We start from the raw sequence: 17,371 nt of genomic DNA on the forward strand, positions 1-17,371 counted from the left end.
GATTTTTTTTCTTTTGGCTCTGAACTGTTTTTTGCGCTTCTGTAACTGAAAACAGATGCAGTTTTAGAATGACATATTTCAGCTGATTTGTAAGATACACAAAAGGACGCTTCTAGCTAAATAGGTTTAGTTCAGGTTCTCTTGGATTACCCTTGAGAGGCTTCCATATAAGGCACCTGCTGAAGGTGTTGCCAATGGATTTTGAAGGTCTTGTTCAATTCCAGATCATGTTGAGTCCAGCAAACAGATATGGAGGATTTTTACTGTTTCGGTCAAGTTCACAGTAGAATGAGGCCACCTACACACAGGAGACACAGCATAAATACATGTCCTTAGTGTTTTGCACTTAAAATGAGTATTTATAGAATCACTAGGTGAGAGTTCCCTGAACCATTTACCCACTATAGCAGTCTGGCAGTGGGGGCTGCTGCCTGGCTGTGACCTGCTGCGCACCTGCCAGACCTGGATGAGGTATCTGCCCCTCTCGGCCAGCTGCCAGTGGGCTGTGGCTGCAGAGTTGGCCTTTGTGCAGCACTACTGCCATGTGAGCTCCCTTCCTGGCCATCTGGGCAACTATCGTCCAGAAGATATTCTGGGTGTGGTGGCCTGTTTTGAATGGTCAAAGCATGTCCTCCTTGCCTCATTTGGCCAGGAAGTCAGCCACAGCCAGCTGGGTCCAAGGTGCCAGCTCTGAGCAGGCAGGGTCCTGCCACTGGCCTCCCTAGCAGGAATTCTGGTGTTCCCTATTGGAAAACTGAAAAATCCCTAATAAAAAAATCCCAAAGTCACTCTGTAAAATACTCCAAAATCCATGTTCTTTCACAATTAAAACAAAACACCACTATATATCTAGAGAGAGTGAGACAGAGACAGCGATCAGTTGGGCAATGTTTTATTGCAATTTGGAAGACTACCAGTGTCTATCATAATAATAAAATTAACTCCTAATACATGTTTTATGAATTCATGAACATATATTTTGCTGCCCCCCCCACCAGGGGTTACAGCCCCCCCACTGGGGTAGCATCCTTCCCAACAGGAGCCAAATGGCTCCTGCAGGGGCTACCACCTCTCTGCTGGGACCACATGCCCCACCTCAGCACCCCAATTGCTGTCCTGCCTTGCCCCATCCCCCGCCAGTTGCTGCAGCCCCCCCGATGGCTGCCTCACCCAGACCCACAGCCCCCACCCCCCTAGACCTCCCAATGGCTGCCACACCTGGCCCCATCCCCCACTTGCACCCCCAGGCCCCCATGGCTGTCCCCCCATCCCCACGCTGGAATGGGAAGTTTGACCATCATGCTGCTTTGGACTTGACCTCATTGCCCACTTCTGGATCTGTGGGGCTAAGTACAAACAGTCAAAAAGCCCAAGTGTGAACCTATTAAAGCTTCACAAGTTAGTCTAAGCTGCATAGATTAAACTGATAAGCATGTGAATAGACATTCACTTATGATTCCAAAAATGCAGACACATGCAGTGGCCAGAAGCCAGGGGGTACTAACACATGCATCCTGGCTGACTGGAGCAGACACCTTGGGCCAAGGCTAAACCCACCCTTGCAGGGGAGGTGCAAAACATCCTGGGATGCTGGGGAACCGAGAGTTAACTTGAATAGGAAGGGGTTCTATGACAGAAGTTCAATAAACTGATTTAACCTATCTCATTTAAGTCTGATGCTGCATCCATCCAGGTTTATCTTAAAGTGTATTGGCTATTTTGAAAGTGGTTTATGTGCACTGAACTTCTGTTGTGTTACAGATTTGAACTGGTTTCCAATCACTTATACCAATTTATGTGCTAGCCTTGGAGACAAGGGCTCACAAACAGGTATTGAGGATGAGTCCAGAAACTTTTACTGGTAAACCTAAATCTCTAAAGTGCATCAGTAGACTAATAGGCTAATTCACTCTGCAGAAAAGTAGATAGTCCCTGAGAAGAGGCCTCTTTTAGTGAGTGTTAGAGAAAAAGGGATACACATAATCAAGGGAAGATCTGTGGGGAACACCAATGGTGGGAAAAGAGACAGTGCACAGAAAGTAATATCTGCTGTGTCATTTAAAGGTGGCATAGTTTTACTTTTCTGCCATTTTATACAGCAATTTCCCAAGTAAAATCCCACAAGACATTCTTTCTTTAGATCTTTACACTTGAAAACTTTTCCCCTGCCCTTCTAGTTGAAGCTGCAGTGTTAGCACTTCAAGGATAATTTTCCCTTCTCACAAAACGTTGCTGACTGACACCACTCCATGAAAGACAAAGTTGTAATGACTAGGGCTGTGCGAAACGGCAACCTTCTTTTTCGCCTTCAGTTTCGATAGTTCAAAAGAACAACGTTCCATTTTAAATTTCATTTCAATTCAAAACAGCTGTTCCGTTCCATCAAAACTGAAAGGCTGTTTTGATGCTCTTTCAACATTTCGCTGGGAACAGGAAGTGAGCCCAGCTGTGTTGACTCCACATCCCTGGTGCTAGATTGGGTGGGGAGCAGCAGAGAATCAGCCCAGCTGGGCTCACTCCCACTCCCAGCACTGTGGTTGGGCACAGGGTAGAGAGTCAGCCCAGTTGGGCTCACTCCCCTCCTCCCCCTATGCTGGGCTGGTTCTCTGCCCCATGCCTGATTGCAGTCCAGGGAGTGGGAGTGAGCCCAGCTGGGCTGACTCTCCATCCCCCACCCCATCGGATCGCAGTGCTGGGGAGATGAACTGAGCCCAGGCTCAGTTCCCTTCCCCTGCATTGTTATCAGCTTCCAGTAGTGGGAGAAGGGGAGAGCCAGGGCTGCGCTTCTGGCTGGTGCTGGTCTTATTTGCCATTCCACTGGCCATGCTGGCCATTCTAAGTCAGCCAACAAGACAATTTTTTTTTTTGCCTTAGGCAATTGGCATTGGTACAGTCACCAAGGTTTTGGTTTGAGCCTTATGCATAAAGTCTTTGACCATGGTAACAAGCTAGGTACGATTCCTAATATGGTGTTAAAATTACAAGAGTAGGGAAGCAGCTGTTATTGGCAATCTGAACCTTCTCTGCATAACTGCTAGGTCTGCCTTCCATTTTGGATGAAATTCTATATATGTGTGTTCATTCAAATACGTGCTCAACAAATGAATATTTTTGCTCTGAGAGACCTTTTAAATTGATGTTTTAGTTGTTTTTAAGTTAGGTCATGTTATTAGATGCATTAACTTTTTCATTGTGATCTGCAGTTCTACTATTTTCATTCTAGTCTGCATTTGTTTAATATATAGTGTAGTTGGGATGTGTGTTTATTTGTCAGTTTGGTTTAATCTTATATGCATTTGTTAATGTTCATTTTCAAGATGTTAACTTCTTTACTTTTTACTTGGCAACCAGTTTTGCTGCATCTGGGTTTATTTTATGATCTGTAGAAGTGATGTGCTGAGAACTGAAAGAACCTGTACTGATGTCTGCCATGTGCTGGGATGTTTCCAGTATGCACAAGAGAGTGACTACATGGTGCTTAGTGTTTCCAGGGTGAAGTTTATCTTCAGCTTTCCTGAGAATGTCACAGAGACTTTATTCTTTGAGCTAGTAGTGGTACTATTTTCTTTCTTAATTTTGTGCAAGCTTTGAGAAGTTTATCAGGGAACATAAGAAAAGGCTTTTTAAGTTGTTTTGGAGTTAGTTTCATTGTTTTCATTTGAATACATTTCTTTTTGTTTTCACTTACCATCAACTCCCAGTGTTGTGGTTTATTAGGTCAATTATTCTTAAAGTTCTCTTTTTAGATGCGTGTTTGCAAGGTATATCTTGTTAGTTCATTATTTTGTATGTTTAGCTGATACATGAATGTTAAAATTTAGAGTCAGGTCTGTTTTTTCCCCCTCTGCTGTTGTTTGATTAATGGATTACCTTGTAGAGAAGGTGCTTTTCTTTTTCCAAGTGTAGGTTCCAGTTTCCAGCATTCCAGGTATATTATTGTAGATTTACTCAGTTATTTGGTTATAGATATCAGGAATCTTCATATATCCTACAGTAAATGCTACCAGCAGTTAATCTTCTGAATTGACTATTTCCTTGTTTATTGATTGAATTTTTAAAACAATATTTCTAAAAATAATATGGTTGGATAAAATATAGAATACACATTTAAATGTTTTTAATGTAATCTTAAACCTCTTGGGGTATTAAATATTAACATTTCACAGTTGTGAAAATAAGTTTCCTTTTTTATGTCCTAATTTGCAAGAAAAAAATGGGGTTTTTTGCAAAGCATCCGAAATGTTGAATATTTCAATAAGCTCAGTGAATAAAAATGCCAAGAACATTTTACACTAAAACAATGGTGTTACCTGCAGTATGGCTAGAGGTCACCAAAAACAGGACTGGGAAAAATCAAAAAAATTTGGGTAGTGTAGGGTATCCCCTCTCCAAAATTAGGGATCATAGAACTCATTTTAAGTTATGAAGTGCTTTACTTCAGTAAAGATGTTATAAAAAGTTTCCTAATAGTGCAGTATCTAAAAAGAATGCTGGAAACAGTCTGACTAGTCTAATAAGCTTATGTACAAATGAAACCTGTCCATATTTATACCTTCTACCAAACAGCATGTGGAGAGCTGGGAATACTTAACCAAAAAGCATTTTTCTTGATTAAAAACTGCTTTTTCAGCTTGCAGCTCTCCTCCTGCCTTTCCCTTCTCTCAGTGGAAAAAACAACAGCCCTGAAGGAAATAAAGAAATATATCCTCTCTTGAGGCCTCACCCCCATCCCCATGCAATCTGTCTACAACTCCCAGCAGCAACTTATGCTTCCTGCAGCCTGAATAAACTCTGTTTGAAAAAAAAATTAATTGAGGTTAAGGGCATTACTGTTGTGTATGGTAATGAGCTGAGTGTGGCAATGCACTGCATTACAATCCTGTCCTTGGCACACCACCATCTGGAAGGACTCCCTGGGACTCTTCATTAGTACATCAGGGAGCCAAGATCTCTGGTACCTAGCTGAAAAAAAATGATACTCTTACTTTGTGAAGACTTTCTAAGAAGGGGGTTGCAGCTTTTACTCTTATGAAAAGTAGAAATATGTCAAATTTTCCAAATCCTGATAGCAATGGTACTTTCTTTAAAAAGGAAACGCAATAAGCGTGTGGTATGTATGTGCAACGTCACTTGTAAAACTTTTAGGGACAAATAGAGGTCATCATTGACTCCAAGATGAACATGGGCCAGCAGTGTGGGGATGCAGTCAGGAAGGCCAACCGCACCTTGTCATGCATCCACAGATGCATCTCGAGCAGGTTCAAGGAGGTGATCCTCCCCCTCTATGCAGCACTGGTCAGGCTGCAGCTGGAGTACTGCATCCAGTTCTGGGCACTGCACTTCAAGAGGGATGTGGACAACATGGAGAGGGTCCAGAGGAGGCCACTCGCATGATCAGGGGGCATCAGGGCAGGCCCTACGAGGAGAGGCTATGAGACCTGAACCTGTTTAGCCTCCACAAGAGAAGGCTGAGGAGAGATCTAGTAACCTGTTACAAACTAGTCAGAGGGGACCAACAGGCACTGGGGGAGTCCCTGTTCCCCCGTGCACTACCAGGAGTGACCAGGAATAACGGTCACAAGCTGGCAGAGGGTAGATTTAGGCTAGATATCAGGAGGTGCTACTTCACGGTCAGGGCGGCTAGGATCTGGAACCAACTTCCAAGAGGAGTGGTGCTGGCTCCTACCCTGGGGGTCTTTAAGACAAAGCTAGATGAACACCTTGCTGGGGTCGTTTGACCCCAGCACTCTCTTCTGCCGGGTCGGACTTGATGATTTGCTCAGGTCTCTTCCGACCCTACTAACTGTGAAACTGTGAAGAGTTCAATGGCTCTCAGCCTTTCTTCATAGGACCTATTCTCTTGCCCTCTCATCATGCAAATGGCTGTCCTCTGAACTCTCTCAAGCTTCTTGACATCCTTCTTGAATTGTGGCAAGATGTTTAGTTTGCAATATCTACAGTAGCTAACATAAGTGATATGTGAGTGCATTCTTTTACTCATTAGCTCACAACAAAGATACTGTCTGTTGCTATCACAGAGGTGAATGAAAAATGCAGTTAGCTTAGCCAATTTTTATCCACAGTCCTTTTTTGCAGTGAGGTGCCCGGTACTTCATCATCTAGCTGTATTGTGTGGTAAAATAGTTTCTCTTGCTGTATTGTACAACAGCCACATCATCTTTAAATGAATTACAATCTTATAGTGTATCCCTATGAAGTATAGAAATGCTGTTTTAAGACAGGAGGGTAGGGTATTAAGGCCTTGTCCATCCTGCATCAGCACCAAGACTCAGGCAGGATATGTTTGAGCACACCCCACCAATGTCCTACTTACCCAGGTCCACTGACATGCTTCAGAATGAGAAGTATGCCAGTCAAACTCCTCTGGACTTGACCTCATTGCACACTCCAACACACGTCAGAGACAAGGGCTCACAAACAGTCATTGGGATGAGTCCACCTCAATTGTATTGGTAAACTTGACTCTCTGAAGCACATTAGCATACTGATGTAAGTCCCATGCTTCCCTGAATACAGCATTGGCATGGTATAGATAATCCGTAGAGACTTGGTTAAGGTGATATGGAAAGTTGGTGGCAGAACAGGGTTTCAGGTTCTAAGAAACCACTGTATTTTCTTTCATCTCCTCAGCATATAGGCAGGCTCTCATCTTCCAAAGACCTTTAGTGCTCTACACTGTAAATAGTTTATGGGGGATGGGGCAACTGAATTAAAATTGGATAATTAGGAGGAGATATGTTGCAGCAGAAGGACTCAATGAAGTGTGAACCAAACCATGAGCAAAATTCAGATAACAATGATTAAAGTATGCAAGAAGAATAATCCCAAGAATTTCCAACTGAGGTAAAGAAAGAAAAATCAGATCACAAAGGAAGATCAGAGAAAGTAAAACAAGCAGTTAAAGCCATCTGAAATAAATGAGTTGGTGATTATCACCTGTCTGCACTTGCAAACTTGTGAATTCTGCCTGACTTATATTTTATTTAAGCATATAGTAAAAATCAACCTTAATTATATAGTATTCACTGCTATGAGCATCACAACAAAGATTTAATTATAATACATTCTAAACCCGATATTTTCAAAGTTGGGCCCCTAAATTTAGTCTCTCTCTAGGTTGTCATATCCTGGGTATGTCACAATTTTGCCAATTTTTTCTACATAAAATCTCTAAAATACAGCCTTTTCTTTCTGTCCACACAGCTAAAATTCACATCCAAATTCTTATGATGCCATCTCTCAATTACTGCAGGATTATTCTCACTGTAACAAATGAAATCTTTCCCCACTCACATTCATTCAAAATGCTGCAACAAAGATAGTTGTCCCAGTTGTTACCTTACTCATATCCTTCCTCACTAATTCCCTGCCTTTCTTCTTTTCTCTATACTAAACATTAGCTATATGTCTACACATGCAAGACCTTTCCCCACTCTATTTATCCTCTTGCAGTTCTCTCAAGATGCCAGCACCACATCTCATCAGCCTCAAATGACTAATTGTTACATTTTAAAACAAGCACTTCTGCTTTTTCTCCAGTGCCCTTCACACTTGGAGGGAACTTTCCATAAGCATCCACAGAACTACTTTGTTATTTTCCTTCAGATCCGTAGTTAGAACTCATTTTCTGTGCTTCAGTCTCTTATCAGCATTCTATAAAGCAAACAGGAACTGATCTTAAGAAACTAACAAACAGCATGTAGAACCACCCAGACACAACCATTTACTAGGAAGAGATCCCTGCAACCAGCCATGAAGCAGCCCATCACAAACACTTTCACTCTTTAAAGAAAATGAAGGAAGGAAAACTCTCCAAACTTACATGCCCCAACAACCATACAATCCATGGTAAAGTCATCAACCCAACCAGCTACACTCTCAGCCCGGCTGAGGTGTCCATACTGTCCCATAGTCCTTTGTTCTGCACTACTGCACAACTCAATAAGGTGGAGCTGCATGGAGACCTCAAAGCTTTCTTCTGCTGCCTAGAAATAAGGGAATATTTCCGTGACAAGGAACCACACAATTGTTGGCTTTGGATTTAGGATTCAGGTACTTTGTTTGGGGCAGAGGGACCCACCCTTAGACCAACCACAGCATTTCCATTCAATAATGGGCAAATTTATTGATACACAGTGATAACAGAAAAGAAACAATGCATACAAGTAATTCTATATATCAACCATATCCTAGGGCTGTCATCAGAGTCAAAGTACATCTGGTCAGGATATAGGCTCCACTCTGAGGCTGTCTCTCTTAGGTGTTAGATGTCAGCAGTCTGGAGGTGGGATGCCGAGGCCCACACACCCATCTTCAGTGGGGCGCATGAGATGGGCTGGTCATATGCCTTGGGTCCATGGTGGCCTTGAGGACCCTTCCTGGGGGCAGAGATGGGAATGAGGCCCCTTCTTAGGGTGGAGGAGGAGAAACAGGGAGGGATGGAAAGGAAGAGCAGGAGGGACCGAAGTGAGGGAGGGAACCTTTTTTACTTTCAAGTCTCTTCTTTTGTATTCTCCTTCCCTTCTGATGACTCCTGATGACTCTTCGTCCCTGGCTATCTCTGGTTGGTTGTCTCTCTGTGGTCACACATCCACATAGCCTTCTGGGCCTTCTCCTAATTTGGTCTGTTCCCCCAAAACTGGGACCTGGGCGCCCCTCTGCTCTGGGACGTTGTAGCTGGTGTCACTTATGTCATGTTATGGGCCAGTATGGTATATACTTCCTTGGTTCCCAAGCTGTTTTCTAAACTATGTGACCTTTGTTGTGTTACACAACCTGTCTGCCTTGAAGGCTCTGATCTCATGTTATGCCCCCTCAATTCTCAGGCTGTGTCCATCCATTGGCTTTGTCATGCTAGACAGCCTGTCTGCTTCCAAGGCTATATGGAACTCTGTGTGAGAAACCAAGGCTCTTACAAATCAACCCCTGCCACCCATCTTGAACCCTTGTAATGCATATATCTATACCTATAAGCCAATTCCCAAAAAACAGACCTTTAAATTCCTCTTTCAAGCCACCAACAATAATAAATCCATCACAGACTAGATCCATGCACAATGCAAGGAGAGCAGCTTCTGGACTCCAGTTGAGGGCTGCAGACCCACTCTGGACCTGTATATACAACTGTTTCTGCTTTTGTAACCACTCTGAGATTCCCAAAAATCAAGAACACTTGCATTACAACTTCAGTCCTGTAGAATGGAGAGCCATGGTCACCCTTACAAATAACCATATTATCATACAAAAGGTTAATAAGTGGGGTGCCACTGTTGTCATGCACTAGACAGCATACATGTAAGAAGCTGCAAAACAACTTTCCAACATAGAGTTTTACAGATGCTGAGAACAATACTGGGAGAAGTTAAACAACTTCTTCACGATGCTACCTCCGGAAACGCAGGAGAAAATTAATGTTTCCACTTCCCGAGAACTCAGGCCAGGCAACTTTTACGTATTACCCAAGATCCACAAACCTGGCAATCCATAATGCTCCATTGTCTCTGGCATTGGCAATATGACAGAACAAATTTCCAGCTATGTTGGCTCTATCCTATTCCCATTTGCCACTGGAGCTGCCAGCTATTTGAAAAACACCACAGATTTCTTGAAGAAACTAGGCTCTACTTATACGCTTCCTGCAACCATCCATGGATGCCACATCAGTGTACATCAGCATCCCCTATGAGGGCAGATTTTGAGCCATAAAGAACATTATGGCTTGAACAAAGGACACTGCTTCTGCTTCCATTGTACTCTCCTACTTTGTCTTCACACACAACTATTTTAGATTTGGGGACTCCCTATTCCTAAGGTACATCAATTATATTGCCATTGTATGTACACATAGGAAGAAATCTCTAGAGAAGTTTCACCAGGACTTTAATAACTTCTACCCTTCCAAACTGATTCTGGAATACTTCACCCAGCAAATTCAGTTCCAAGACACCATGGTGAAGGTTTCCAATGGCCACATTGCATCAGAAATCCACCAAGCCATCACAGCTGTCAGCTTTATCCTAAGTATGCCATCATTTACAGGCAGGCTCCACATCATAACCATTTCTGCTCTGATCCCACAGATTGGAATGCATGCTTTAAGAATCTCGAGTGGGGAGTCCTACAACTACAGTGCACTTCCCGAACCATAGCCATTCAGATAAAACCAGACTCAGACCTCACTCTGACCTGCTGCAAGACTGATATGAGGACAACAGAATCCCTTTAGTTGTCACTCCAGCTTTGAACATCTTATACTTTTCATCAGTGACCTTCAACACTTCTTGGAAAAGGATGCCCATCTCAAACTGTCCTAGCTTACACATGTTCCCCAACCTCAAATAGTGTATTTCAAGCAACAGGCTATCTAAACTCCCATTCTTACCAAGGTACCAGACCGTGCTCCAAACCCAGATACAAGCAATGCCCCCTCATCAATACAGACCACACAATCACTGGACCAAATAATGTGGATTGTAACATACAAAATGTATTTACTCCTACCTCTGCCAATGTCATATGTGCTATCATCTGCTTACAGTGAACCTGTATTGTCTACAGACATCTAAGTTCTCACTGCTGCATGTAAGAAAGAATGAGCACTGATATGATATCATACTTAAACTGGATTGTGTTAAGTATGGTCTAAACAGGGGCTGTGGATTCTTCATAGAATCATAGAGGGGGAGCAAGACCTCTCTGGACCTGTTAGTGATGCCCCTGTTGATACATGACAGGGTGTGGTTCCTTCATCGACTCATATTCATCGCATTGGTGACTCATATTCATTCTTATGCCATTACCTGGATTATCTTCTGTGACTCCTTTGTCCCTATGGGGTCTTTGCTTGTTTGTCTGTCCTGTTCTCTCCCCCCTTTCCACCTTTTCCTCCTCCCCTGTTTTTTGTATTCAAATCACTCTCTCTACTTGATAGACTGCTCTGTGCATGTCCTTTCATAGAATCTGATAAAAGCGTGTGTAGGCTTACAAAAGCTTATACAAAAGAGTGCTCAGAAACCCACTTGGCTCAGCAAGAGCATTCAGCAATGCCTGAGGACTAAAAGGGGGGCATACAACCAGTGGAAGGGAGGAGCTATCACCAAGGATGAGTACTCCTCGGCCCGTGAGTGTAGGAGGGCTATTAGGAAGGCCAAGGCAGAGATGGAACTCAGGCTGGCATCCTGGATTAAGGACAAAAAAAAGTACTTTTTCAAGTACATTGGGAGCAAGAAGAGGGCACCAGGCAATATAGGGCCCCTGCAAGCCACAAATGGTAATCTTGTGGCTACGCCAGACAAGAAAGCTGATATGTTTAACAGTTTCTTTGCCTCTGTTTTCTTGAACAGGAACCAGGATATCCCACCTACCAAAAGTAGGGACAATTTCGGGAATAGCTCTGTCAGGCCTTCAGTCACCGCAGATGTAGTTAGGGATCTTCTGGAAGGGCTAGACATTTTTAAATCTGCTGGTCCAGATGCCCTCCACCCAAGGGTGTTGAGGGAGCTGGCAGGGGTCATTGCCGAGCCCTTGGCCCGACTATATGAGCATTCGTGGTCATCTGGCCAGGTGCCGGGGGATAGGAAACTAGCTAATGTGGTCCCAGTTTTCAAGAAAGGGAGGAAGGAGGACCCAAGTAACTATAGGCCTATAAGCCTCACCTTGGTGTTTGGGAAGATCTTGGAGAGAATCATCAAGGAGCACATCTGTGGGGGGCCTGCAGGGGAGATCATGCTCAGGGGCAATCAGCATGGGTTCATCAAAGGCAGGTCCTGCCTGACCAACCTCATTGCCTTTAATTGACCAAGTAACTAAATCCTTGGATGATGGTGTCACCATGGACGTAGTCTTTTTAGACTTTCAGAAAGCTTTTGACCCTGTCTCTAACCCCAGCCTCATCAATAAATTAAGCGACTGTGGCATTGATGCCTACACAGTTGGATGGGTAAAAAATTGGCTGATGGGGAGCACCCAGAGAGTAGTAGTGGAGTAGTGGCAAGATGTGAGCAGTGGGGTACCCCAGGGCTCAGTCCTCAGGCCTGCACTGTTTAACATCTTCATCAGCGACTTGGACAAGGGGGTAGAAAGCACGCTGTCCAAGCTTGCTGATGACACTAAGATGTGGGCGAGATGGGCACACTTGAAGGGAGAGAGAGGCAGCAAATAGATTTAGACAGACTACAAAATGGGCAGATGAGAATAGGATGGGGTTCAACGTAGATAAATGCAGGGTGCTGCACCTTGGGAGAATGAATCCACAGCATACATAAAGGCTGGGGAGTTCCCCTCTTGAAAGCACAGAGGCAGAAAGGGATCTTGGAGTCATTATTGACTCCAGGATGAACATGAGCTGCCAATGCCAGACCGTCGCCAGCCATACCTTGTCATGCATCCAAAGGTGCACCTCAAGCTGGTCCAGAGAGGTGATCCTCCCCCTCTGTGTAACTTCGGTCAGGCCGCGGTTGGAGTACTGTGTCCAGTACTGGGTGCCGCACTTTAAAAAGGATGTGGCCAGCCTGGAGAGGGTTCAGAGGAGGGCCACCCACTTGGTAAGAGGGCAGCAGGACAGGCCCTATGAGGAGAGACTGAGGAACCTGAACCTGTTCAGCCTCAGCAGGAGGAGGCTGAGGGGGGACCTGGTGACTGCCTACAAACTCATCAGGGGAGATCAGCAGCAAATAGGTAGATCTCTTTTCTCCCTAGCACCACCTGGGGTGATGAGGAACAATGGTAATAAGCTGATGGAGAATAGGTTTAGGTTAGAGATCAGAAGGCAATATTTTACAGTTAGGGTGGCCAAAATCTGGAACCAACTTCCCAGGGAAGTGGTCCTCACCCCTACCTTGGGCAAATTCAAGAGGAGGTTGGATGATCACCTGTCTGGGGTCTTGTGAACCCAGCATTTGTTTCTGCCTGTGGCAGGGGGTCAGGCTAGATGATCTGTTCAGGTCCCTCCTGACCCTAGCTACTATGAAACTCTGAAACTCTGATTTTTAGTTACTCTGTAAAATGCATCTCTACCCTGCCTTCTATAAAAACCTTGACATTATCTAGTCTGCGGTGTGCTAAAATCTCTGTGGATCATACTAACCAAGAAATATTTTATTATTTCCTTGTAGTCTCCAACCTATATGTCTGTGTCCATTGTAAGCCCTTGGGTCAGGGACCATCTTTTTGTTTTTTTTCTCTGAAAAGCACTTAGTACAGTGGTCTTCTGGTCCCTAACTAAAATTACTGAGTGGATTTAGGAATAGCCTATTTCAGCCATCAGAGACCAGCAGTCATTGTGCAGTACCATTGTACCTTTCCATACCTGTGTTGCTGCCTCAGAGTGTTGTGTTAGCATATGGTCTTTTGAAATTTCTGTACTTTTAAGTGTGGGTAATCAACTACTTTAACATCTCTGAAAGTACTCATTGAAAAAAACAAATATAAAACAGATGCATAAGTGGACTTTGGAATGAATGCACTGTGGACAAAAAGCCATCACTACACTTTACACAGTCAAGTTTTTTTCATAAGCTCATGTGGTATACACCTGTGTCAAGTTAGCAGTGTACCTAGGTGCTGTATAGAAGATTTAATGATTCAGAGTGTCTTTTGTTTCTTTGTTCCTTTTGTGATTTCACCATATTGTCCACCCCCAGTATTTCCATTATGTTTTACTGTCCTTCTGTTTAAATTTCCAATTATTTTGCTAACACTTGATTTGGCTCCCCTTAGTAATGTTTGTTGAGAGGTTAAATAGTATACGTGAACTACATCACACATTTAAGGAAAGCATTAAGTAATCATAAATTTGTATTACCAAAAATATCCTGTAAAATGCAGTGCATTAGACATGTGTCAAGCAACACATGACATTTAAGACATGAGCATTTTCTGAGCTGGCTGAAAAAAATATTTAAACAGTGGGAGCAGGTTATGGTCATTATTTGAAGGGAGCAGGTTGTGGTCATTTTTGCATCCATCTTATAGTGCACTATTACATCTCTGTTTCCCTTTCATGTATTTAAGGCCCCCTCTGTATGTGCAAGTAAAGCCAAGATGGGATCTAATGCATGATTCATACAATTGTGCCTCCTGCCATGCCATACTTTCATGGCAGAAGGCACAATTGTGAGATCCTATCATGCCTTATTGCTGGTGCAACAAGTGCCCGATTCCAGGCTCCACTTGCACAGTCAAGAAACAAGCTCCCATGGCTGGGAGCCCTACACACCCCAGTTGAGGGTCTCCCAGCTCTGGGGGGGCATGCCTCCAGAGCTGGAGGATTCCTGCATGGGTGATCCCCCTGGCCCAGGGTTTGACACACATGTGGGGCAGGGAGATCACTGTAGCAGTGATCCCTAGGGCTTGGGGGATTTATGCTGGGCACGGTGCACCCCGACCACTGACAGCCCCCTTAAGTGATGGGGCTGCAGGCTACATTTGCAAATTAAAGCTCAGTAGCAACCAGCTATAAAGTCAGTACACATTTTTGAGGTCTAATTGTATAGCTGGTTGAAGCTTTTTATGGTGTGATAGCTACTTTGCACGTGCAGCTGGTCTCCAGGTAACTGTGCAATTAACCAGTTAATTGTGCAGTACCCATAATGTGTAGAGGGGCCCAAAGTCATATTTGTCAATAACGTTATGTACATTTGAGCAGAAAATTATCCAAAGTGTGCCAGCCTACACTTTTTCATATAATTATGCCTTCATCCCTCAGCTCTGCTTCTTCTTCACCAGAGAAAACCACTACTTTTCCTTCCCATTATGAAATAAGTACAGAACTGAAAAGAATGCCTTTTGGTGTAAATTTAAGAATGAGGTGATGCTCAGGAAAAACATTTCTGGAACGTCATAATTTCTGACTTCTTTCATCACTGATTGCATTTGTCAATTTGCTGTGCTCTCCAAATGTTGTCTTGGAATAATCTCTTTTCATGGACTAGGTTTTCTCAGTGACTCTAATTTTGCCACAGTTGTCATTCCGTTGTTACCTCTAAATTAAACTACTGTACTGTGCTGTACATGGGACTAGACATGAAAGGCAGAACCTTCTCTTGATGCAGAATGCAGATACCCAGTTCTCCCACAGGTAAAAAACATTTACCTGTGTTGAGGAAATGTTGTACTCTACAGCTTTCAAATTCTGTATAAAATTGCTGCAGATAAATTTAAATAGCCTGAGCTCTAACTATCTCTAAGAGTACACCTCCCTTTATAATTTACCATGCTTTCTGTGTACCTCCAGAGCATTTAACATAATTGTCACCAGTGTAAGTTCCAAGGTAACAAAAACAAGGGGTTCTAAATAGTAGACCCTTATTGCTGTTGTTATTCCTATTAGAAATTTAATGTAAGTGTGAGCCTTATCCCATTCAAAAAACATTGTGATACCCATTTACTTTTTCTTCTGTGTAACGTTTGGTCTACAGATGGCCCCTTTGAAAGATTGTGATCTGCAGCCAACCCTATTTCAAAGGAAGAAGGTCTGCTGAGATGTGTATGTGCATACCCCTCCCTGCCATAAATGTATCACAGGATGTGTCTGCACTGCAGTGTAGGGGTGTGATTGCAGGACAGAAAGCTTTCTCTTCTAGCCAGCATGGGTAACAATAACATTCAAGATATGGCAGCAACCCAGGCATGTATGTGCCCAGGGTCCCTATCAGGCTTTGTATTGTCTATACTGAAGTCTCTAGTGCTCTTATGGTTACTCATGCTACCTAAATGAAAGCTAATGGGAGGTACGCCATCCTGTGCTGCAAATATACCTTCTGACTGCATAACCTTAATTTCTTTCCCGCCTCAAAGGACATGCATAATCAGTCATTCTCCTGTGTTGGGAGATGTATTAAGCTGGTTAGTGTATTGTTTTAACTTCAATTATTTGTTCAACAGTGAGTTCATGGTTAGTTGTTAGGCAGTCAAGGGTCCTTGGGTAAATCCAATATCTTTTATTAGACCAGCTCAAATAGTTGGAAGAGTTCTTCTTAGCAAGCTTTCAGGCACAAATGCCCTTCGTCAGGCTGAGGAAGTATATGCAGATGGTCTGAGCTGTTCCTGGATGGAGTGGTAAAGCAGTCAGAGGCCAGTATGTATGCATGAAAGCCAATCAGTTAAAATGTAAATTGAGGTGGTCAGTAGGTAAGAGACAGGTAGGAGAAGGAGAAAGGGTGAATGAATGTAGCTGTAGTCAAAGGATGGGAGACAGGAAGGTGAGGGGGAAGGAATGAGAATAGCTGGTAAAAAGTGGAGGTTTTACCTGGGAAGTCAGATGTTAGGCAGGTTATAATGTGTCATAAATCCAATGTCTATATTTAGTCCATGAATTTTTGTATCTGGTAGATTGATGAAGTGGCATTAATAGGCTCATCTGTGAAAGGTATTTTGTAAATTCCCTTTGAGGATTGCAACTGAGAGATTGGAGAGAGAGAGTGGTTTTCTTGTGAGAAGTGTGCCCCCACCAGTAATTGGGTATTCTTATCTTTGATACTTTTCCACTGTGCGTTCATTCTGGTGCACAGTTATTGTTTGGGTTCTCTGACATATTTTTCATCTGGGCATTTGGTGCACTGGATGAGATATTACATTTCTGTAGGTGCAGGTGTAATATCCAGGAATGTTGATGGCTCTGTTGTAGGGTGTAGTAATTGTGGGGGTGGTGGAGGTGTGTTGATAGATTTTACATTTCTTGTCCTGGCATGGTCTGGACCCATTTGGTGTGTTTGGGGCTGTAGGAAGTTTGCTTCTGGTGATGAGGTTGATGAGGTTTGGTGCTTGTTTAAAGGCTAGGATGTGTGGTTCTGGGAAGATCTCTGTGAGAATTGGGTCTCCTTTTAGTATGGGTTACAGTTGTTTGAGGATTTTCTATATAGGTTCCAGGGAGGAATGATATGTCCTATGCAGTGGTGTGCTATTCATGGGGATTTTTCTGTATTGCAGCAATTCTTCATGTGGTATCTGGGTGGCTCTTTCAAAAGCATGATATATTTCCCTGGAGAAGTGTCCTTGTTGAGTGAAGGCCCTTTTGAGATTTGGTGAGGTGGTGATCATGGGTGTTCTCTTCAGTGGTATTGGAGAGCTTGGTTATATATTACAGCTTTCTTGGTGTTTTTACGGTGATTGCTGGTTCTGTGCAGATATGTATGTTGGTGTGTGGGTTTCTTGCATATGGTGGTCCTTATTGTGCCATTCTGGATAGTGACCATCATGTCTAAAAAGTGAATGTTGGTGTTGGAGTATTCCAGTGATAGTCTGATGGAGGGGTGCTGCATGTTGAATTTCTGATGGAAATCAATCAGATTGTAGGTTTTCAGTTGAAATGATGAAGATGTCATTGATATGTCTTAAGTATAACAAGGGTTTG

At 43.3% G+C, this 17,371-nt stretch overlaps 1 protein-coding gene across 4 annotated transcripts in view; it reads left to right on the top strand.

Moving 5' to 3' along the window:
- The window catches only part of VPS13B (vacuolar protein sorting 13 homolog B), an 883,845-nt gene that overhangs the window by 612,318 nt on the left and 254,156 nt on the right, over window positions 1–17,371 (top strand). The window lies entirely within an intron of this gene.

Source organism: Crocodylus siamensis, chromosome 3 (assembly GCF_052110815.1).
Source record: "Crocodylus siamensis isolate JL-2025a chromosome 3, ASM5211081v1, whole genome shotgun sequence".
NCBI lineage: Eukaryota > Metazoa > Chordata > Crocodylia > Crocodylidae > Crocodylus > Crocodylus siamensis.